We start from the raw sequence: 25,743 nt of genomic DNA on the forward strand, positions 1-25,743 counted from the left end.
TTTGACCGATTCCAGACAAAGCCTTCCAGATACAAGGCGTATGCACAGCGGCCACATTGGCACGTGACGTCACAAACTGTTGGCCGTCTTATCTTTGGTCGGCAGTCCTGTTGGCGTGTATGTTGTGTTGAAAGTGTGTGCCACGTGAAAGTGATATATATATATATATATATATATATATATATATATATATATATATATATTTCATACAGTATTCGCCTAGAGTTCTTCAAAGTATGGGATACAACTGCTGCGCTCCCTTTTACCAGGGAAATTATAAATCCAAAACAGGCATGAAAGCGCACAAGTTTCGATTTCTCAAATATGTGAAGTTGAGAAATCGCTGGATTGCAGCTATTCCCAGACAGGAATTTGTGCCTATGCATCATTCAAGTGTAAATAAATGACGAAAAAATTTGTAACGTGTTATTCGTTTCCATTGCACCATATTTGCCAATTGTTTTTAAAAGCAGTTATGTATGATGTCCAAGTATCATTTGTTTCTTAATTCTGGACGATTGCTGCGACGTTAATACGAATCTGGCTGTGAAAAGTCTCTCTTTAATGCAACTATTCTCACACAGAATAGATATATTAATTTGTGTTGTGCTGTTACAGATCTGTCACAAACACTTCCAACCGGAAAGTATTGTATGGACAACAAACTGCTTTGACGAGAAGATAGGAAGGATTTTAACTGTAAATCTCGAACGACCGAGGATAAAAGATGGAAGTGTTCCTTCGATGTTTCCTGGTTGTCCTTCCTGTTAATCATCGCAACTGGCTTCCCGGGAATCGCCTGATGAAAAGCGGATGCGTCTGGAAGCAGCACAACTTCAGAAAGCGATAAGTGAGAGTGTGAATTCTGCAGATCAACACGAAAGTGGAAACGAAATTTCAAATATATCTCAGTTAACAGGGGGGCATAAAGGCAACTTTTCTTCGTTGTCGGCCGTCATCAGCAAGGCAGACAGTGTAATTTTTGTTAACATTGAGATAACAGGATCTGCACCTAATTTATGTTACACTGAAGTTATTAATGAACAGTTGCAAGTTTCATTTTTTTTTTATATAAAGGAGTATCATTCCTTCCAGAACAGATACCAGTTTCCTATGAAAACAAATTATTTTCATGATATTGAAAGTATACTGAAATCTCTTGGAAACAGTGCATCTCCAGAGTATGAAGATAAAGAGCATTTATTAGAGATAATGCAAGGTATTTTAGATAAGTTTATTGAAGAATCTGATGATAAAAGCTATTTCATTTCGCTTCAGTCCGGAACTGCGCTGCTGCTACGGTCGCAGGTTCGAATCCTGCCTCGGGCCTCGGGCATGGATGTGTGTGGTGTCCTTAGATTAGTTAGGTTTAAGTTGTTCTAAGTCTAGGGGACTGATGACCTCAGATGTTGAGTCCCATTGCGCATAGAGCCATTTGAACCATCTGTAGGAGTTCCAGTAGCTTTATTTAAAACCGAAAACGTCTGCTTGTTGTAGCATTTGCCGATTTTTTACTGCAGGAAAACGTAGCTCCTGAGGCAAAAGACAGAATTTAAAATTACAGTTTGTCTTCAACCCTAGAAACGCGTATTTAAGGCAAATCGTAAAAACAACTTAACATGTTCAAATAACATAGGGCAGTTTTGTTCAATTACTTCGTGCAGTGATATAAATTTCCATGCGTTCATTACAAGGCCATGTAGAAGAGGAAAGCACGGGAATCCCTATGAAGTTTCAGCTCAGAAACTCGTAAAGTTCGTATAGCTTCAGAGTGCTTAACAGCAGCGTTCTGATACAGACCCGGCCATCAGTATGTGACGTCAAAAGTGCGCGCGCAGGTCTGTAGTCCAGGTTGTGGTGCTCCAGCAGACAGTCGTCTTCTAATTGCCAACACTTCCAAGTTTTTTTTTTATGTGGCGCTCCTTCATAAATGTTTTATTTAATGTGAGATGAACGTTTAATGTTTGTATCCTCACTTTACTGAGAGAACAAAGTAATTTTGCAGCGTTATTTACAACATCCCTCTTAAGAGTGATTATCAAATACTGGCCTTTTCCGTAAGTGCATGTACTGTCATTATAGAATGAAACGCACGTGGAACAAAAATAAGTATTACTGTTTGTTCCACGAAAGGAGGAAGTTGCAGTTCTGTCACTACGTTGAAATATTATCAATACATGTTCTACTGTTTAATTCTACATCACGGATTGAATTGGACAGTGACTGTCAGAATGCGAAGGAAGCAGATATTTTTGTTTATTTCTTTCTTTCTTTCGATTTATTCCATTTCTTCTCTCTTCTTCCGGGGGCTGTTTTATGGACATCTGATATTTCGACAGTTGATGCCACAAAACTACTCAGTTAGTTACGCGTTTTATAAATAATTTGCAGCGCGGAGTGGCCGCGCTGTTTAAGGCGTCCTCTACGGACTGCTTTAACACTGCTTTTACTCCTGCTCATGCAACTACACTTACAAACTATAGTTTTTTGCAGGCTATCTGTTTTTAAGTAAAAATTAGTCCATGAAATTAGGCAAAATAGTTTGAGGTTGAACTTCCAACTTTCTTGGTACTAGTCAGCCGTTTTATATTATTGGGCAAATGATGAAAAAATTTTGTTGCTGGGCTTTGAACTTCTTTCTGACTCACTAACAGCCTCAATAATGGGCAATAAAGGTCAGTCTTTCCTCTACTGTTGTAGGCATGGATTTCACTATTCTTCTCAAATTGTGATGAATTATTTATGTCGAATTTCATTAGCGAATATTGTATGTATATTGTGGTAGTGCAGTTGAAATGCCTAACTCCTTCAAGAGGAACCTTGAAGGTTCTCCACAGGAGAACGTCACGTATTAATTTTACTGCTCGCTATTGTTCGATCAATACTTTCTTTTTACGTGACGAGTTACGCCAGAAATTTATTCCATAAGGTGTTATTAAATGGAAGGGTAAAATACTCGTATGTCGGGAGGTTTATTCGGTTGTTTCCATGACTATAACTACATGGAGATCAAAAGTAGACGAACTGAAACGCTTGATTAGCTCAGGTATGAGGTTCTTCCAGTTCAAGTTTTCATCAATATGCACACCCAAATATCTGGAACATTTTATCTTATTTACTGAGTCCATGTGCTACAGTAATTGTTTGTGTGATCCTATTTGGTGTTCAGAATTGAGTATAGTATGTTTTTTTTCCAAAATTCAGGGAGAGTTCATTTCCAGACAACCACTTAATGATTGTCTGAATAAGCAATTAACAACCTCTTCTGTTGCTTCATCTTTAGTGGGACTTCTACAACACGAATACCACCCGCATAAAGTCCCAATTCCGCCTATAAAATCGAGTTTAAGGGTCGTGGCTGATAACACTTTCTGTGTTCGTATTCCCCTTCAAAGCTTTCAAAGTATTTGTAAAGGGGCGCAGACACAAGGCCAACGAAGATCAACGAAGAACAGCCAGCAGTCGACAGTCAACAATCGAACGTTGGTCGCCAAATCACTGGCGCGCCGCCTCTCATCCACACAAAACCAAGGGGGTTGGAGCCAAAGGAGACGACCAAGTGGAGTCGCAGCTGGCTCTGACAACTTGTCGAGGCTGCTCCAATTTGGTTATTGTTATAAGTAGCGTTTTAATTACAATTTCATCGGTCCATATTATGAGTGAAGAACAGGAGTTAGCAGTCGTCCCACAAGCAGCATTAATTTTACTGCAAATAAAATGCAGTAGAAGAAGACGAAGAAGAAGAAGAAGAAGAAGAAAGGACCCTGGTGGACGACCTCTCTTTTAAAAAGTTAGGATCAGTGTGATAAAACGAAATTAATGTCTGACCTTAAAGCTGAATTGCAATATGGCCTATTTTTCAATTTTTTTCCGAACGTAAGCCACATCCACCATAAAACTCTTATCAGCTTCAATGCTCTTCCGTATTCCACTCCACACTGCAGTGTTTTTAATCACAATAAATATACACCCTTTTGACAGGTAGCAAATCGCTAATGAATCGACGAACATTCTACCCATCGTCCACACTAGGAGAGAAGTCCCAAGGCCAACCCACTGTCCAACGCTTTGATGTTAATTCCGGTAGTCCGAACCGCAATCAAAGCAACCTCTCCGTAGGCTCCGTAAACATTAATCAAATGTCGGCCAACAAAACGGATGGTTGTCGATCGTTGACCTCCAAATGTCCAAGTGTGTGTCAAATTTTATGGGACTTAACTGTTAAGGTTATCAGTCCCTAAGCTTACACACTACTTAACCTAAATAAATTATCCTAAGGACAAACACGCACACCCATGCCCGAGGGAGGACTCGAACCTCCGCCGGGACCAGCCGCACAGTTCCGCGCGGCCCTTGACCTCCGATTGCCTAGTGTGTATGCGCTTTAACGTCCACTTTAGTCATTGATTACACAATCAGTTAATCTGTACCGATTATTTCTAACAGAGCGTGGTGGCACACTGGAAAACACAGTGGACTTGTATTCGGGAGGACAGCTGTTCAGATTCATGTCCGGCCATCCGTATTAAGGTTTCCTGTGATTTCCCTACATCACTTAGGACGAGTGGCAGTTCCCTTCCCCTCTGTTGCCCAGTCTGAGCTTGTGCTCAATCTCTTCTGCCCTTGGCGTCGACGTGGCGTTTAACTCTAAACCCAACAACAGTGCACAGTGATGGCGCCTACTCGCAGGTTGACGGCTCGACTAATTTAAACGAATAAGGCGTCAAAAATAATGGCTGCGGCCCCAAAACCAAAGTCAAAGTAAAACACACAAATGAAAAAAATAAAACGTAACTACGTAACTACTAATTCCAGAAAATACATTATCAGCTACGGATTCACAAATAAAATTCTCCTCGCAAAATAATGGAGGTGATGTTCTTCCTACGTATATCGTTCATTAAATGAACTTCTCTCGGCATCACAACCGTTCGTATGTTCACTTTTGGATTTTTCAGATATCTGATCTCAATAACACGGAGAAAATTAGGCAGGTTCGATACATCTTCATCGAGCAATCGAAGAACCGGAGATTTTCTACTAAATTGAAAAATTTATTTACCGCGTAATGAAGGGGAGAGAGGAGGGTGAAATAATAAATTCTCTTCGCAGTAACTAGTCTAACGATCATTCCCAATTTTTTCTCTTCTATGAGACGGAAGTAACTCTTGCAGACATTTTTGTGCAATCTAGTTCGTAGGTGAGTTCGTAACTTGCTGTTAGTCTAGGAAAGAAGTCAGGAGTTTCATGCCTTATCGTCATCGACATCCTTAGAAAAGCATCAATTCAGCTGGACGGGGAGTGGGGAGTGATAAGGTCGTAACCGTTCAGAGTAACTGTTCCAGCATTCGCTTAAGCATCTTCAGGAAAATGTGTTGAACCGGCCTGGGCAGACGGTGAATTGAATCTGGCGCCTTTACGGTATGGTCCTGTGTGTTACAGCTCGCCACCTTTCTCAGATACCCCGTATCTGTCGGCCAACGAGAGCTTGCATCGTAACGAAACTGTGGGAAACTATGTTACGAAGTACGAACAGAACGTAAGTTCCATTTGTATTTCATTCGGAGGCAGCACTATGAGGGCGTGCTAAAAAGTAATACCTCCAAATTTTTATGCGAGAACTCTTAAAGCTTTTTAAATAATACGAACGTTATTAACATTGTACACCTGTATTCTTCAAGTGTACATACTAATTTATCAACATAGTCACTCTGTCAATGAAAGTATTTCCCCTAACAAGAGACCAGTTTGTTGATACCAGTTACCGCGAAGAGAATTTAACATTTCGCCCTCCCCTCTCCCCCTCGTAACGCGGGAAATATTTGACTTTGCTGACGGAACCACAACCTAATCTCTGCTTGCACTGCTTCATTACTATCAAAATGAAGTCCTCGAAGGTGTTCTTTAAGTTATGGATGAAAATCGGAATTGGCCAGGTCGGGATCGTATTGTTACTCAGTCAGCTCAAGGCGTCGGGTTGTTCCAAATGTCAGAGCGCTCGGGTGTGGTCTTGCATCGTCAGACTGAAGGAGATGATGCTCTGCTGGTGGTCGAACTTCTTCGGATTCGAAACTCGATTATAGCAAGCTGATTTGCACGCAGCGACATATGTAACACACTCTTACGCTACATGCGACAATTCGGAGCCCTCTAGTGTCACAGGACTGCATATATGTAGACATGAAGAATAAAGGTGTAGAAAGAATGTCAGTAATGTTTGTTTTATTTAAAAAGCTTTAAGAATTTTCGCCTTAAAAATTCGTAGACATTAATTTTCAGCATGCCCTCCTATAATCGCAGTTGGGCTTATGTTCCGTATTTGCTTTCAGTCGAGGAGAAGGAGATGACACGATTTTGATTTCTCTCTATGTTCTCTCAGTGGTAAGGAGAAGAGTTCGATCGTTCAATGTAGGGCGTGATCGAGTGCACAACGATGAACGAAATGGGTGCCAATCTTCTGTTAATGAATAACTGGATCGTGCAGTTAAAAAACTCGTAAAGGAAAACCGCATGTTTTCATTACTCGATATTTCAAAGAAAAACCCGCATATCTCGAGATCATTTCTTCGTGAGATTACTTATCAAAAACTGAATTTTCAAAAACTGTGTGTTCGATGGGTGCCAAGAACTCTTTCTGTGCAACACAAAAAACAGCGTCTGGTCAGTGCACTTGGCTGTCTTTTTGAGACGTTAAAACAAAGACGGTGACAATTTTTTTAGCAAGATAGTGACCACGCGTAAGACTTGGATCGCTTGTGAAACCCTCAACCGAAACTGCGGGCACATTGCCTCTCCAGTAAACATTAAAGCTATGCACATCTTGAAACTCAAAAAGTAATGTGCACTCTTTTGAGATACACACGGTGTCCCACTGGTACATTATTTACTGTGAGGTGACATGAAGCTGCAAATGTTTATTGTGAGACGCCTATGTAATTGTGTTGCCCAGTACGGAGTAAACGTGGCGAGAAGCTCAAAAACGGTATTGCTTTGATTCACGAGAGTGCAGGACACAACTTTTACCCGACTTTGATCACTCTCCGTACAGGACTGACCAAACCCCTATCGACTTCCATCTCTTTTCGCACCGAACACGTTTTTACTTTTCTTTTTTCTTTTTGCGTCATCGGTGTTCTCACTGGTTTGATGCCGCCCGCCACGAATTCTTCTCCTGTACCGACTTTTTTATCTCAGAGTAGCTATTGCAAACTACGTCCTCGATTATTTGCTGAATGTATTCCAATCTCTGTCTTCCTTCACAGTTTTTACCCACTACAGCTCCCTCTAGTACCCTGAAGGTAATTCCATAATGTCTTAACAGACGTCCTATCATTTTGTCTCTTCTTCACAGTGTTTTCCATATGTTCCTTTCCTCATCGATTCTGCAGAAAACCACCTCATTTCTTACCTTATCCAGTCCAACTAATTTTCAGCATTCTTCTGCAGCACCACATCTCACATTCATAAATTCAACAACGGTGACGAGCTCAAAGAGGTTGACAACACTGCCAGCAACATGCTAAAAGGAAAGCATACAAAAACTTTTGGCATGCAGCGACAAGTGCCCACAAAGTGGTGGGAGCTATGTAGAAGAATAATTTAAGATTTCTTTTGAATAAATAGATTTTCTATATTTGTACTCGTTTTGTTTTTAGTACAAAACGGAACTTATTTTCTGAACGCGTCTCGTATATGAGATTAACGCCCCTTTCCCCCCCACTTCCCCCCCCCCTGCCCCCCTCCCCCCCCCTCCCCCCCACACACAGGCGAGAGCATTAAAATCCTAGTAGTTCACAACAAACAGCCAGAGTCTGAAACACTCCTGAAAAACAGTAGAGGCCACATACTACCAAGTACCGAAAACTTGTTAAAACCTGAAGATAATAACAGTATGATCTTTGGGGAAATTTAAACATGTATATAATGACGGACTAACAGGAAATGGTGTTGAAGTATTTGTTGCAGTAGACATGAAATTCAAATCCACCGAAACAGAAACTGAAGATGCTTGTAAGACTGTTTGGGCAAGACTGAGTATTAGCAATGGGCACAAAATTGTAATTGGATCCTTCGATCGACCGCCAAACTCACCTTTAGACAAAACCTCAGTTCGCTTATACCGAAGTTACTCAGTCATATTGTAATCATCACTCGAGACTTAATCACCCGACAATCATCTGGGTAAATTACAGTTTTGTTAGTGGTGTGTGTAACAAGACATCCTATGAAACATTATTAAATGCCTTCTCCGAAAATTACTTGGACCAGACAGCTCAGAACCACACTCATGTTCGAAATATATTATATCTAGTGACAACAAATAGGCTTGACCTCTTTGAGGGTGTCCATATACAAATGGTTCAAATGGCTCTGAGCACTATGGGACGTAACAGCTGTGGTTATCAGTCCCCTAGAACTTGGAACTACTTAAACCTAACTAACCTAAGGACATCACACACATCCATGCCCGAGGCAGGATTCGAACCTGCGACCGTAGCAGTCGCGCGGTTCCGGACTGCGCGTCCACATACAAACTGGTATTAGTGTCCTTGATGTATTTGTGGCAACAGTGGTTGCCGAAGTGCAAAAGGCGACTAAAAAAAGTATATATATATATATATATAAGCACTCGCATTTAAATGGGGAACTTTTTTTCGTTTAAAAATATATAGCTATGGTGTTCTTTTAATCATTGACAAAGGACTTCTTAGGCACTTGTGGGTTTTACTGTTCTGAAGAAGGTGTAGTTATCTACGCCGAAACCTAGGTTAACACTAGGTGCTGTTTTTGCAATCGAGGAGGGTTTCTAGTTTTTTAATATATTAACCAACGATTGCTGACGCGCTGCGATGTTGAAGGTTCTAACTTTATAATTCTTCTATTCGTCTACTGAACAAGCAGTGTAGCAGTCGATAGTGGCAACATGAAGCATAGCTCTGCTAATAGTTTTTGTACTGTCTTCCACGTTTTATCATAAAAATCAGCAATCAACACACATCATAAATTTTGTAGATAAAGGAGCTGCTGTGCTATGAAACAACGAAGGTCTGCGATAAAGAGCCGATTTATTAAATAATCCAAAAAATATATAAATTATCCCACGGAAACATAATTCATAATTGTTTTCGGCATTAGATTAATAACTCGTAAAACGTTTCAGAACCAGTGCTTAATTTTTGGCCATAAGGGCTTTAGTGGAAAAATTACCGTGTGTTTAAGAAGAAAACTAAACTGTACGAAAATAATTTACGCTTTTATTCGATATCAGCTTAAAGTATAATAAATTTACAATGCATTTCCACCGGTTAAAATAACCTCCGCCGTGACAGTGTTTCACCACTGCCGTGACCAGGATTCGAACCTGGGTTATTGCGGCCACAACGCAATGTCCTAACCACTAGACGATCACGGCTATACCGGAGGGACGAAACAGTTCCCTCTTTTCAAGGTTGATAATGACGCAGCAATGGCGGACGGCGAGCTGCGTCGACATAGCGGTTGTCATGCCATCTAGGTGTCGCAAGCCGAAGCACGAGTGAGGTAATCGAATGCGTTTGGTAACGTAGTTCCGAGATCGAGATGTATTTCGTAAGTTGCTGTTTCACTTATACGGAAAGAACGAGAAACTACATTCACCATAAAGGACAAAACTGACAGACAAACATTTTTAACTACTCTGAGCGATTCATGTGCAAAATACAATACTTATATTGCGGCTACCGGATACGGCCGTAGTATAAAATGTGTATGGGCTTGAAAAATTCTGTAGCCATTTACCCAGCATTTCATCACTATCACCACCTTGTTGGTGTTCTTATGACAAGGGACATATTTCGCCTTTTTTAAGATATTGCTCTAAGAATGGCGTATTCCCTTTCTTCATAGTCGTTGATTCGTAGATCGTAGAGGCATACGCGTCTGCATAAATTCGTACAACAGGTGGCAAGATTCTAAAATTGCCAATGAGTGTGAGAAACGTCTTGTGTCCTTAATTCGACAGGAGTGCCCACAATTTGTACCTCCAACGTTTGACAACCATCCCTTGAATATGTTTTGGAAGATCACGTTACTTTTACACCTAAAAGGTAAGCATATTTCACTAGTATTTGTGAAGTACATGTTTTGAAATGACATTAAATCCAACAGTTACGAAATAGAATTAGAAAATATTTGCAAAGTGTACTTATATTCATACGTCAATTATGTCAGTTTGCTACTGAAAAATTAAAAATATGACACAGAAGAAAATCAGATCCACAGAAGAAACCCTATTTCCTGTCAACACAAATAACCAGCAGAAAATGCCTCTGACACTATTCTGAGTGGAGAAGTACGAAATAAATTTATAAAATAAATAAGATTTATAACAAATGTCCGAAATATTTTTAAAAAATGATATTGAGCCTTATAACCGACTCTTCACATACTAGAACTGAACGAGTGCAGTCCTTCAGTGTAATAAGTTGTTGTATAGTCATATCAAAACGCACTGTGCAGTTAGTAATACGATGCCTGCATGCTGCGACTGTGTCGAAAAGAATAGGAACTCTATTTCGGAAATTTCCTCAAAAGGTCTACATTCACCGTGGCTGGAAAACAGTACTGAAAGCGCCGCCGACCCAAGGAAACTGCTGTAATTTACCGTAAACATACAACCAAGCTAATCGAACTTAAAAGCAGTGCTTGCTACAGCATCCCATCTCACTCGAAAACGCTAACTTTGAGATCGCTGAAGTCACATGATTCCACTGCTAATGCGTTACAGTCAACCATTGTAGCTTTTTACCAATCAACTGGTATTACTTTTGTTTCAGATGGCTGGGGCTCCATCTACTGACATTATTTTGGACGAAAATAATAGATTTAAATGTAGTTCGTATTTCCTTTTAAGTTCTTTGGCTTGTGCCGAGTGCGAAGAAAACTTCTGACAACGGCGATTTCTGTTTATGATTGTAAGTACAAGTGATGATGTCTTTCATAACTTTTTTTTTTTTAACAATTCCATTATCCTTGTAGTTTACATTGATGAAATTTGATCTGAAATTATTCGTTACTGTAACGACATAACCACTATGATGTAACTAGCTGCAGATTCACGCTCCTCTTAGGATAACAATGTACTGGTATAAAGTTAGGGCAAGATCATGGTTATATGTTTACCAGATCGAAACTAGAATAATAAATCAAGATTAAAATTGAGACAATGTCTTGGTCCAGCACGAATTCCCTGATTTTGATGGTTGGGCCTAACGATACTGGCATTTATTTGAGTACAAATTTGGAAATTCATGTATGAATAGTTAAACAAACTTGTTGCCAACGACTGCACAAATTTTGATGTCACTCATTCGTAATTATTCAAAAATTACCGTAGGCTAAATAATAAACAGACTTAAATATTTATTCGAAGCCTCCCTTTAGCCATCAAGTTAAATGACACAGTACGCTTACTATGTTCTCCTTCTACAGAAATGTGACAGCAGAAATCTTTCAAACCAAGTACTCGGAAATATTACACAAATACCCGTAATTCGAATGAACACTGCAGAAAAAAGTTAGAAGTAATTACTGCTGGATGTACTGGCCAGATGGAAGCTGCAAGGAAATATAACATTCCAAGGCAAACCACTGTAAATAAATCGGAAAACAAGCCCAGTTGTTAAGAACGAAGGCCCACCGGTTCACTGAGATTGAAGAAATATCTTGTAGTCAACAGTATCCAAAGCCTGAAAAAGATCTAGGAATATACCTGAATATACCTGTGATACACTCAACTTTGTCAAGAGCATCAAATGCCAATTTTGAGAAATCTACTATGTCTGACTCTCTAATCGTGCCACTCCAATGAGAATTTCATATTTATTCGAGTAATTCATTAGCATTATTTTCATAGAACGATAACGGCAGTGAAATGGGCCATCAGTTTTCCATGTCTTCTGTAGTGCCTTCCTTTAGCATAGACAAAATTCTTACCTGTTTTCAATACTCTGAAAACGTCCTTGATGCGAATTACGTTTGTTAAGAAGTTAGTGCATTCTGTTTCAGCACACATACTGGTATTTCATCTAAGCCTACTGGCTTTTTATTACTGTATTATTATTATTATTATTATTATTTATTCGTTTCGCCCTCTAAGGAGCACTGGTGTTCTTAGCTTTCTTGTTTTCATTTCTTCCCAAATCTTCCTCATCCTTTCACTATGGACCGGTCTTCTTTCTTGTGTCCATGCGTTTTTCAATTTCAGATTCTTTTCCGTCGGGTTTTTGGTTGTGAACTTATGAGAGTTGATTTTCTGTCTGTACACAGTCCGTGTGGTTTCTAGTGGGTCAATACTGAGTTCCGTGAGGTCATTTTGGGTTTGTTAGCCAGCGTGCCCTGGTTTGTCTAGTTCCTTTGATGATAAGGAAGATTTTCTTGGTCACTCTAGAGGCGTACATTCTTGCTAAATGTCTGCAGAATTTCAATCGACTTTACCGTGCAACTAACGTGTAACGTTCAGTTCTTGAGTACAGTTCTTCAGAGCTTTGGCGCATCCTGATACCATTTTGAATCTTGAGTCCAAATATTTTCCTGAGTATTTGCCTTTCCATTTTCTCAATTTCCTTGATGTTGATGGTTAATGATGATGATGATTCAGTTGCGTAGAGCGCTTCTGGAAGAGTGACTGCATGATAGTGGTGAAGTTTGGCTTGGGTGGATAGCGATTTCTTATTGTATGTGTTACATAATTTTTCTGCTCGTGTTTTGTGAGCTACTTTTTCGTTGCCAGTGTTGCTGATCATTGCACCCTAGTACTTGAAGTACTTAACTTGTTTGAGGTCATCATATTTTGTTGCAAGTGGTTTCTGTTTTGAACTTTCGGAGTCCATGAACTGTGTTTAATCGTAAGAAATTTGGGGTTCGGTTTTGATGGCAACCTCATGAAGTTTATACATGGCATGTTTGGCCTCCTGGGGGGTCCGCGTAATTATTGTTAGGTCATCTGCAAAAGCAAGGCATTTGATGTTGATTGGTTTGTCCTCTGTTCCCATATTTATTCCAGGTATTTCTTTCTCTCACCTCTTGATAATCTTGTCCAGCACCAGGTTAAAGAGGAGTGGAAACAATCCGTCACCCTGTCTCAATCCTGTCCTAATTTGATAAGGTTCAGAAACCTCTCCCTTGAATTTTATTTTTGAGGTTTTTATTTTTTAAGTTTTGTACAGCTTTACCGAGCTCATGCCCTGTGATCTATAATAACATCATCGCACCTACTACATTCATATTTACAAGTCTTTTACATGTTTGGTGAATTTTTGTTGTAATTTCTCTGCAAGATTTGAAAACTGCCCACTCACATGGTTTCCTAGGTGATATGGGTCATACATTACTTCATCCTCTCCCTTAGCAACACGATAAACGTATGTTCTTGTCTCCCTGTTTCGTTTTTAACTTCATCCAGACTGATTTGTTTTTATTGTCTGCATTGTATTTTACTTTGTCATTAAACGACTTTTTCTGTAGCAATCAGACCCTACATAAATCTTTTGCACTGGTGGCAGAAATTTAAGAACTGAGGCTCATTATGATACTTTTATCATGGAACTGGGTTATTTAAGGATTTGGAATGACTTTCTATTGCCTACTGTTGTGCATTTGGTTTTATGTGTTATTGCTACTCCTGTGGCTATTTTTGGAAATTTCTGTTCAATGTTCGATGCAAATTAGGATCAGAACTTAGAGAATTTCTGATTTACGTTGTTTTCTCTATACAATTCCTCACAATTTTGATTTGCTAGTTCTTTGGAAAAATCCTGTATTTTGATTTTTGATAAAAGTCTTTTCCAGGCCTACAGTTCAGGAATTGTTTCTGCAGCTGACTTTACTGTCATTATTTGGCAGAAATGGTGAGAGAATCCTATTACGCTTCCTGAGGGCACATCTGATGGTGTTATTGTTTCTGAAGAACGGTCGTCATGCAATGAGGTCTATTAGTCAAACATTCACCGAACTACTCATATACCTGATTTGGTACTCCGTATGGTCTTATCTTGCTTGAATGAATACGGCAAGCTTTATCCGGACACACTTTACTGTCTAAACTTGATAAATGCATTTTTTTCTACTGTCTAGCCTCTCTGGCCCTGCAGGGACACAGAAAAACCAAAATTGTGAACCACATTAAGAGTGGTGAACACAGAACGTTTCGCTGTTTTTGTGTTGCACTGTTGTGGCAACAGCAATTGCGCTCCATAGCTACAGGAGGGTCGATATCGCAAGAGGGTCAGCAAATACACCGTGTAAATATCACATGGCAACATGTTTGCGCTTATTGACTGCTGCTATACTGGGTTGCGAAAAAACTGTCTGTTCTGTAACACTGGTATATCTGGAAACATGAAAGTCACACAGATGTTACGTCACCATTGTCCGCCTGACATGTAAATCAGTAAATATAAAAATACATCAGTATCCATAGGGAGTGTGAGATAAAACAAGTGAAGCCTTTAGTTCCAGACCACAACTGTGTCTTTAAAGCCTTCACTATACGTCGACCTGTATGGGATAGTGTTGTGTAGAGGATAGTATACCTAGAAACACGTGATGTTTTGTTTGCGCCGTCAGTATATTGACTGATTTTAGAATCACATGAAGGAATTATAGAGTATAAATATCTATGGAGTGAGCATTCGGATGAGCAGAACGAGAATTCTGTCCGCAACATCTACTGCAGCTCAAGTTACGTGACAATGGGACGGCGCGTTTTTAGCTAATATACCGCTTAGTGTATGTTGAGTGTTGTTACTTCGGTGCTACAGATAGGTCACTGCGAAACTTGGTATATGCGTTTTACAGACATCTTAACAATTTGACGCCACAAAATGAAGTTGGCTTAAAGATGTGACGAGAAATGCTACTGTCCTTCTTCGCCACAGTATCACAGATCAGATTCCACTTTATTTACGTTTTTTTCGGTAACAGGATAAGAAATGACAGCCAACAATATTATTTTACGTTTTCTGTTGCACTTATTTGTTTTGTCGAATCCGTGTTCTAATTAATTAAGTTACAATGACACTGTATACGTCGCCGAAGTGTCACAAAGAAACAACGCATTTGGAACTATGAAATAGTTGCAGTTTGCACCACCTTCTTTTACATTATTATTTTCAGTTTTTGTTTATTGACCCATCTGCTCTTTATAGACAAGTAAAATATCTAAAACAATTTTTCGCTACCCCAGCAGAAAAGTAAAACCATACACTACGCACAAAGAAATAAAAAATACAAGATCAATGCTCGAATTTTGGAGTAATAAAAGAAGTGACAGCCAATAATATTTTTTACGTTGTTTGTTGCACTGATTCATACTTCCGAAACTGTTCTAATTAATTACCTTACAATGACACAGAGTAGGAAACTGTTTCATGCAGAAATCCTTAGATACACACACAGGTTTAAGAACCTGTGTAAAATGGAGGAAATTCGTCAGACTACCATGTATAAATTTTATCTATTTGAACATAGCACCAGTATATATACAGTGATTGTCAGTTTATTCAATCGCACTTCTAAATTTATCCAGCTCTTGTCTCGTCGTAAACACATGGCCATAAAATCACAGAAATTATCTCTACAATACAAGACAATTTTTCGCTACCCCAGCAGAAAAGTAAAACCATACACTACGCACAAAGAAATAAAAAATACAAGATCAATGCTCGAATTTTGGAGTAATAAAAGAAGTGACAGCCAATAATATTTTTTACGTTGTTACCGTGTCTCGAAATATTTCCACGTATGAAGTGCCTGATATTAATATGACAATTGCGATCATACACTTGTTGCACACACCTATGAAAAACAACCGACCTTTCACATACTTCTCTCTACATCCGTAGGAACGACAATGTTACACAATAGCTGTTAACAAAACTCAAACGTCCAGAAACGTACATGAAACAAGGCGAATTCGTGTAATATTCAAGTTTCGCTATCAAGGCGAATTCGTGTAATATTCAAGTTTCGCTATTACCGCAAATTGTAGACAAGAAGCTTCCTCCCAAAATAAGATGACTAGGCCGGTGTTACGTTGAGAACACGCGAGCAGAGTATGCTCACTCCACAGATATACATATTCTATGGAAGGGATGCACACTAGAGACCGCCATTTTCTACAGTTTTGATCTTGTTAGATATGAAGGTGTCTTTTGTGTAGCATTTGTAAATGCTTGGCGTTCCATATATTTAAGTGCTGTTTAATACGTTAAAGCTGTATGGAATATACATAGTTAATTCCTCAGGTATAGAATTTTATGGTGAGTAAAATACTACATATTTTTAAAGCTATTTATATAACATTGGAAAGTAAAATCATACTTTGTCGGTCGTTTATCAGCTTGTACCTTGAAACAAAAGACGGTATTTTATCATGGAATACGTGATATTTGCAAAGGAACTGAGTTTCTCTAATGTCTTACCAATTTTACCCATCCTGAAAATGGAAATATGTCTTACTTTCCAATATCTTCTAGTCCAGAATGTATTTAACTTGTAATTGTTTTTTTATAATGCTTCTGCTTAATTTTATTTTGCTTACTGAGTACTGATGTGTAGCAGAGCAATAATATAATATATACACTATTGAAAATAGTACTGGCAAGATTTTCTCTATTGCAACTATTTTAAACTGCAATCGAATATTTGCTCCTAGGTACATGACCATCTTGTACCTTGAAACATATTTTCGTTTTGGAAAAAAATCTTAACATTCAGGTGAAATTTTTTAATTTCAAAAAGACTGCATTACGAGGCGAAGTTTGTAAAGTGTATCAAAGTACATAAATCTCCCCTACTTGGGTAAAATCCGCGGGTGTCTCGCGAGCAAACGGAGATCGGGGCGGAGAGCACATGATGCGCAAGACCTTTCCACCCATTAACACATGTTCCCTTCTTCGTTTTCTCCGTAAAGAAGACTTAAAATATCCTCTTGAGCTGCTGAGAATAGTTTGGTGATATGGAACATCCTTGCCTGATCCCTCTTGCAATTCTGAATCTCATGCGATCGTAAATAAAGACTAAAGTAAGCCCTATAAATGAAGCATACACTATCTGATCAGAAGTATCCGGACATCCCGATGTAATGCCAAATTGAACACTAGATGTCACGAGAGGCGCCGGCAGAATAAAAGGAGATGTGGAGTATTACGTAGTCAACAGAGAAGCTGTAACAGCAGAAGGGTCGATCAGGGAGCTCAGAGACTACGCATCTCACCTGAGTGACAGACGCGTCAGGGACATTTCTACCCTTCGACTGTTTGTGATGTGACTGTGAAGTGGAAATGCGAAGCAGCAACCGCAGCTAAACCAAATCCATGCATACATGATGTACCAACGGGCAGAGACAGACGGGCCTTACGGAAGGCGACTGTAAAAAATCACTTGAAATCAGCGGAAAGAGACACCTGAGTTCCGAAAGTGGTGTCAGTACTCCAGTTCGCACACTACATGCAGACAATGTCGGAAGTTCCAAGAGGCTTTTCGCGGATGATGCCGCTGTATATACAGGCTGAGTCACGGAAGATGTATGTAATGATCCCGATAGGAGGGAAAAGAAGTATGGAAGAATACGTTACTGAGGAAATATTACGATTTTTCAGTAAATTAAACTCAAATTACTTAAATTTCGTATGGGTGCAATTATGATGCGATGTTTTTCAATGTCATTAATATATAATATTTCGATCCAAAAGAGATTGTAAAAGCATGGTACATTTATTTAACTGTTTTAACAAGAATACTTCATTAGGAACTGTTATGTTTTGCTCACATAGGCTTATTCAAAGTGTCAACATATGTGACTACGAAATTGCTCGTTGTAAAATTTGGCCAGGAAAACCTGATTATTCACTACACTTAGTATGAAAAACAAATAAGTTTAATAATACTTTTGTACTGTATACTCACGTAATTTACAGATTTGCACTTTTTAGCCCCAATATTATGCAAGGTCATATTCAACACTTTGTAATCCAGCTATTTCACTTGGTTGACACTTGTAGTTTTTTGTAAAATGCACCATTTATGTTTTTAATCTAAACACCTGAGCACCAGAATCATTTGTAACTATTTCATGTAAATAACTCATTTAATAACACTTTAATTGACTCTTAAAAAAATAGATAATCTGTTGATACCTTTGGAAGGTTATAAATACGAACACGGATAAATTCTAGTGTCCGATACCACCCGTCAGCTTTGACCAATGACGTCATACGTAAGGCGAAGATGCTCCAATGGACTATCTATAGATGGAACGGATCATAGTTGTAAACAAACGAATGTAGTGTGCCATAAAATAATACATTTAACGCGACTATTATTTACGAGCGAATTTCAGTTAAACAAGTGGAAGATGACTATAGTAACTAAGAAAACGAGAGCAATTACGAGTGCATATATTATATTTTCCGCACGTACTGCAAAAACGGTGTAAATAATGAACCGTCGAATAGTTGGAATCGGTAACTAGAAGCAACCTATGTAGGACGTCGTTTGTAGTTACGGATTCCAATACTGCTGTTTGTTGCGCAAAAATCGTATAACATATCAGAAACGTGCTTAAAAATTATCTTGTTAGTGAACTACAGAATACGACTAGACTTTCAAAAAATGAAAATCCCTACGCACATTACTGCACACGCAAAGAAATAAAACGCAAAAATGACCTAGCCTTGCAACCCATAACTATACTACACGAAAGTCACACCAACTACAATAGCTCCAAATAACACTCAGTAAAATCGATACACCAGGAGTGACAGTAAAAATAAGAGGAGTGTAGCAGAAACAACGGTAAGGAAAACATAAAAGTGGCTACATAAAAAGAAACTTACCGCATATGAACTTCCAAAGGAGTCAAAGATCGAGGCTGACAAGAACAAAATAAGGACACAACAGAAAATAATAATGTTAGAAGGTGAAACTGTAACAAAAGAAGCAAAATCCAGAATAACAAATGAAAAAAATAATAAGAAACGCAAACTGTCTGGCACGAATGAGGTACCACTCAAATCAGTTGTTCCCTACCACCCGCCCTCAATCAGACGCAAACTTTTAAAATAAAAAAGAAAAAATGAAACCACGAGTCAATCACATAAACCCTCCGGCAAAGAAACAGCAATACCCCTCGGCCCACCATTGTAACCAGAAAATTTTAAAAGGACAGAAAAACCTCCCTCCAGAGAAACCAAAAAAGTAAAACTCGCACAATACAGTAACATAAAAAAACGCAACGCAAAACAAGAATAAAGTATCAGACCCACCAACACCTAACAAACAAAACGAGGCTTGTACATTTTGTTGACAACTTACATAAATGCAAGAAATAAACAATAACCTTTAGGAATGCTCTTCCTCCAGCAGTACTCATCTAAATGGCTCATGGATTTTCAATCCATGGTCAACAGTTTGAACAGGCACATTTGCAATCGCTGTTAGGAAGAACGACGAACAGATATAAGTACAGTGGATGATATGGTAGAGCACCCACTGGCGATTCGACAACACACATCGGCTGGTGTCAATGGGACTTCGTCACAGACTGTATCTTCGAGCACTCTCCGAGGGTCGTGTGGTAGCGTTCTCGCTTCCCACGCCCGGGGTCCCGGGTTCGATTCCCGGCGGGGTCGGGGATTTTCTCTGCCTCGTGATGACTGGGTGTTGTGTGCTGTCCTTAGGTTAGTTAGGTTTAAGTAGTTCTAAGTTCTAGGGGACTGATGACCATAGATGTTAAGTCTCATAGTGCTCAGAACCATTTGAACCACTCTCCAAGGAAAGAAATCAAGAGGAGTCAAATTGGGCGGCCTCGCAGGTCATTTGACAACAGAATTTCGTCCAGTCCAAAGTCCAGGAAAGTTCTCATTCAGTATTTTCGTTGCAACACTGGACTAATGAACTTGACAACCGTCGTGTTGCAGCCATATACACTGTCAAATATCCAGTGGTGCCTCTTCTAGAAGACCCAGCAGAATGTTCGTCAGAAAGTGTGCGTACGGATGTCCATTTGACTGCCTGAGATGAAGAAAGATCCCAAAATGTAATTTCCTACGATACCGCACCATACGTTGACGCTCCACGGCCGTTGATATTGCACCTGACAAAGCCAGTGTGGATTTCCCGCTGCTCAGTAGTGTATGTTATGCAAATTTACATTAGCGTGGTCAGTGAATTTTGTTTCAGCGATAAGAGCACTCGTTGGAAAAACGTAGGGTGGTCTCTCAGCTGATGAAATGGCTCTGAGCACTATGGGACTAAACTTCTAAGGTCATCAGTTCCCTAGAACTTAGAACTACTTAGACCTAAGTAACCTAAGGACACCACACACATCCATGCCCGACGCAGAATTCAACCTGCGATCAAAGCGGTCGCGCGGTTCCAGACTGTAGAGCCTAGAGTCGCTCGGCCACCCCCGGCCGGCTCAGTTGATGAAGAGCAAACCGACAAAACTGTGTACGACGTTCGAAATCACAGTGACCGAATGCCTGATGGAGTGACAGATGACAGGGATGGAAATTCTGTCGATGTAGGATGCCTGATTCCATATTTCTTGGCAACAGGTCTCGTACAGCTGTGCGGATACATTACCGTCGTAGGCAGAACAGCTTCTTCGTGTTCTCTGTAAGTTGCAGTCTTCATTCTTGTCTTGCTTTTGACGTTCAGTCGGCCTCTCCGCACTAGCGTCTTAATAATTCTAGCAGCTGCCTGGCACGTCGGACGTTGGCGATCAGGATAGATAGCCCTCCCTATACTGCTGTACTGCTTTTACGCCATTTCTTTTACATTCACCACATGAAAGTAGTATATCCAATTTGTCCTCATTTGTGTACAAGCAAGGAATGTTAAAGCAGAAATGACCAGCTTGCAGTGAAGACAAGTAAACAGGAAAATGTGTTGACATACACAGCGTAGCAAGAGAGTACAGCTGTGCAGATTCCTGCCACCGTGCTCTCAAATTATAGGACATTTCTCGAATTCTTTTACGGTAGGTTTCAGCGGCACTACATCACTGTGTCTTCTCAAGAGCTACCGAATGCAGTTATAAAACGTATTTGCTTAAGTATCTCCGTTGATACCAGCTCTGAAAACTTTAACCAAACAAAAAAATAAGTGCCCCTCCACGCTCTAGTCCTTGCCGAAAACCGCGTTTCGATATGTGTAACCGTTCACGATGTGAAAGGTGTGTTATGTCTTACGTGACTCAGCGTGTAAAGAAGTCTCAGCGCTGGAAAATTGTAGCGAAATGCAAGCAAACTTCCAGAGGCTCGACGCTTCGTGTAGGGAGTGGCAAATGATCTTCAACATAAACAAATCTAACGTACTGCGTATATGTAGACAGAAAGACACTTTGTTGTATGATTACACGATTGCAGATCAATCGCTAGAAGCCGTTACTTCCATTAAATATCCAGGAGTATGAGTACGGAGCGACTAAATTGGAACGACTACGTAAAACTGACCGCAGGTAAGGCGCACGAAAAACTGAGATTCATTGGCAGTTGTTGTTGTTGTGGTCTTCAGTCCTGAGACTGGTTTGATGCAGCTCTCCATGCTACTCTATCCTGTGCAAGCTTTTTCATCTCCCAGTACCTACTGCAACCTACATCCTTCTGAATCTGCTTAGTGTATTCATCTCTTGGTCTCCCTCTACGATTTTTACCCTCCACGCTGCCCTCCAATACTAAATTGGTGATCCCTTGATGCCTCAGAACATGTCCTACCAACCGATCCCTTCTTCTGGTCAAGTTGTGCCACAAACTTCTCTTCTCCCCCATCCTATTCAATACTTCCTCATTAGTTATGTGATCTACCCATCTAATCTTCAGCATTCTTCTGTAGCACCACATTTCGAAAGCTTCTATTCTCTTCTTGTCCAAACTATTTATTGTCCATGTTTCACTTCCATACATGGCTACACTCCATACGAATACTTTCAGAAATGACTTCCTGACACTTAAATCAATACTGGATGTTAACAAATTTCTCTTCTTCAGAAACGCTTTCCTTGCCATTGCCAGCCTACATTTTATATCCTCTCTACTTCGAGCATCATCAGTTATTTTGCTTCCCAAATAGCAAAACTCCTTTACTACTTTAAGTGCCTCATTTCCTAATCTAATACCCTCAGCATCACCCGACTTAATTCGACTACATTCCATTATCCTTGTTTTGCTTTTGTTGATGTTCATCTTATATCCTCCTTTCAAGACACTGTCCATTCCATTCAACTGCTCTTCCAAGTCCTTTGCTGTCTCTGACAGAATTACAATGTCATCAGCGAACCTCAAAGTTTTTATTTCTTCTCCATGAATTTTAATACCTACTCCGAATTTTTCTTTTGTTTCCTTTACTGCTTGCTCAATATACAGATTGAACAACATCGGGGAGAGGCTACAACCCTGTCTTACTCCCTTCCCAACCACTGCTTCCCTTTCATGTCCCTCGACTCTTATAACTGCCATCTGGTTTCTGTACAAATTGTAAATAGCCTTTCGCTCCCTGTATTTTACCCCTGCCACCTTTAGAATTTGAAAGAGAGTATTCCAGTCAACATTGTCAAAAGCTTTCTCAAAGTCTACAAATGCTAGAAACGTAGGTTTGCCTTTCCTTAATCTTTCTTCTAAGATAAGTCGTAAGGTCAGTATTGCCTCACGTGTTCCAGTGTTTCTACGGAATCCAAACTGATCTTCCCCGAGGTTGGCTTCTACTAGTTTTTCCATTCGTCTGTAAAGAATTCGTGTTAGTATTTTGCAGCTGTGACTTATTAAGCTGATAGTTCGGTAATTTTCACATCTGTCAACACCTGCTTTCTTTGGGAATGGAATTATTATATTCTTCTTGAAGTCTGAGGGTATTTCGCCTGTTTCATACATCTTGCTCACCAGATGGTAGAGTTTTGTCAGGACTGGCTCTCCCACGGCCGTCAGTAGTTCCAATGGAATATTGTCTACTCCGGGGGCCTTGTTTCGACTCAGGTCTTTTAGTGCTCTGTCAAACTCTTCACGCAGTATCATATCTCCCATTTCATCTTCATCTACATCCTCTTCCATTTCCATAATATTGTCCTCAAGTACATCGCCCTTGTATAGACCCTCTATATACTCCTTCCACCTTTCTGCTTTCCCTTCTTTGCTTAGAACTGGGTTTCCATCTGAGCTCTTGATATTCATACAAGTCGTTCTCTTATCTCCAAAGGTCTCTTTAATTTTCCTGTAGGCGGTATCTATCTTACCCCTAGTGAGATAGGCCTCTACATCCTTACATTTGTCCTCTAGCCATTCCTTCTTAGCCATTTTGCACTTCCTGCCGATCTCATTTTTGAGACGTTTGTATTCCTTTTTGCCTGCTTCATTTACTGCATTTTTATATTTTCTCCTTTCATCAATTAAATTCAATATTTCTTCTGTTACCCAAGGATTTCTACTAGCCCTCGTCTTTTTACCTACTTGATCCTCTGCTGCCTTCACTACTTCATCCCTCAAAGCTACCCATTCTTCTTCTACTGTATTTATTTCCCCCATTCCTGTCAATTGCTCCCTTATGCTCTCCCTGAATCTCTGTACAACCTCCGGTTCTTTTAGTTTATCCAGGTCCCATCTCCTTAAATTCCCACCTTTTTGCAGTTTCTTCAGTTTTAATCTACAGGTCATAACCAATAGATTGTGGTCAGAGTCCACATCTGCCCCTGGAAATGTCTTACAATTTAAAACCTGGTTCCTAAATCTCTGTCTTACCATTATATAATCTATCTGATACCTTTTAGTATCTCCAGGGTTCTTCCATGTATACAACCTTCTTTCATGATTCTTAAACCAAGTGTTAGTTATGATTATGTTGTGCTCTGTGCAAGATTCTACAAGGCGGCTTCCTCTTTCATTTCTGTCCCCCAATCCATATTCACCTACTATGTTTCCTTCTCTCCCTTTTCCTACACTCGAATTCCAGTCACCCATGACTATTAAATTTTCGTCTCCCTTCACAATCTGAATAATTTCTTTTATTTCATCATACATTTCTTCAATTTCTTCGTCATCTGCAGAGCTAGTTGGCATATAAACTTGTACTACTGTAGTAGGTGTGGGCGTCGTATCTATCTTGGCCACAATAATTTGTTCACTATGCTGTTTGTAGTAGCTTACCCGCATTCCTATTTTCCTATTCATTATTAAACCTACTCCTGCATTACCCCTATTTGATTTTGTGTTTATAACCCTGTAGTCACCTGACCAGAAGTCTTGTTCCTCCTGCCACCGAACTTCACTAATTCCCACTATATCTAACTTCAACCTATCCATTTCCCTTTTTAAATTTTCTAACCTACCTGCCCGATTAAGGGATCTGACATTCCACGCTCCGATCCGTAGAACGCCAGTTTTCTTTCTCCTGATAACGACATCCTCTTGAGTAGTCCCCGCCCGGAGATCCGAATGGGGGACTATTTTACCTCCGGAATATTTTACCCAAGAGGACGCCATCATCATGTAATCATACAGTAAAGCTGCATGCCCTCGGGAAAAATTACGGCTGTAGTTTCCCCTTGCTTTCAGCCGTTCGCAGTACCAGCACAGCAAGGCCGTTTTGGTTATTGTTACAAGGCCAGATCAGTCAATCATCCAGACTGTTATCATTGGAAGTATCCTCAGGAAATGTAGTCCGCCAACAAAGGAATTAGCTCAGAAAACACTCGTTCCACAAATACTTGAATATTGCTCTTCAGAATGGGATCCGCACCAGCTAGGATTAAAAGAGGAAGTAGAGAACATCCAAAGAAGAGCAGCGCGTTTCGTTACAGGTTCATTTAATAAACACGTAAGAGTCACGGACGTGCTCAGCCAATTCCAATGGCAGAAGCTGCAAGGGGTATTCCGCATCATGTTGTGGTTTACTGCTGAAGTTTAGAGAGCGTACGTTATTAGAATAGTCAACGAATATATTCTTTCCTCCTATGCATCTCTCGCGAAAAGACTATGAGGGTAGATTTAGAGAGAATAGAGGATTAGCAGCAGTCATTTTGCCCGCGAACAATCTCGCGACTGGAACAGAAAAAGGACAAAGCTACAGTGGTACACAAAGGACCCTCCGCAAGGGGGCATGCGGAGTATACGTGTAAATGTGATGTAGATTGCGCGCAGGGAGTTGATTGGAGTGCAATAATCTCGAGTCCCTGTTTAGTGCCTACTTTTAAACTGCCAGGAAGTTTCAGAACAGCGCACACTTCACTGCGGGCTGTCAGACGCAGTCCCGGAATTATGGAAGTAATTTTCCATGTTCCTTCCCCATTATTTGGCTCCAGTTTTATCTCTTTCTACTTTAACACCAACGTCTCCAGGAGCCTTCCCTTCTCTTCACTCTCGAATATCTTTATACTCGCAGGGAATGTTATAATGCAATGTTGATGACTTATGTCTTGACCACACTTTTATTTTTCATCAACTTTACGAGTTTAGATTTTCCGTCATTTTCAAAGGCTACAGAAATGCAACATAAAACTGGTATCAGACGATATGAAAATAAGATACATTTCGTCTTTAATAAGACACGTACTATGACGAATAGAATATGGCTTCCTAGCTTACCACTGCTATATCAGTCACGTAAAAACATTAGATACATTGTATCACGTCAACATACTCGAGCACAAGACAAGTGCAAATTGCTACCAAGTTAAAATTTTGGAAGCCAAATGGACTACATCACTTGGCGACC

The 25,743-nt window shown here is 39.9% G+C and overlaps 1 protein-coding gene, 1 long non-coding RNA gene and 1 other non-coding gene across 3 annotated transcripts in view; 1 reads left to right on the plus strand and 2 right to left on the minus strand.

Moving 5' to 3' along the window:
- Window positions 1-25,743, minus strand: part of LOC124804589 (lipopolysaccharide-induced tumor necrosis factor-alpha factor homolog) — a 112,171-nt gene that overhangs the window by 73,648 nt on the left and 12,780 nt on the right. The gene's annotated exons all lie outside the window — the stretch shown is intronic.
- On the plus strand, window positions 766-10,974 carry LOC124804598. The gene is made up of 2 exons (XR_007017351.1): window positions 766-850; window positions 10,815-10,974. It is a non-coding gene; the product is annotated as an uncharacterized LOC124804598 (long non-coding RNA).
- Window positions 9,341-9,412, minus strand: Trnah-gug. Its single transcript has one exon. It is a non-coding gene; the product is annotated as a tRNA-His (tRNA).

This window comes from Schistocerca piceifrons, chromosome 1, assembly GCF_021461385.2.
Source record: "Schistocerca piceifrons isolate TAMUIC-IGC-003096 chromosome 1, iqSchPice1.1, whole genome shotgun sequence".
NCBI classification, from domain to species: domain Eukaryota; kingdom Metazoa; phylum Arthropoda; class Insecta; order Orthoptera; family Acrididae; genus Schistocerca; species Schistocerca piceifrons.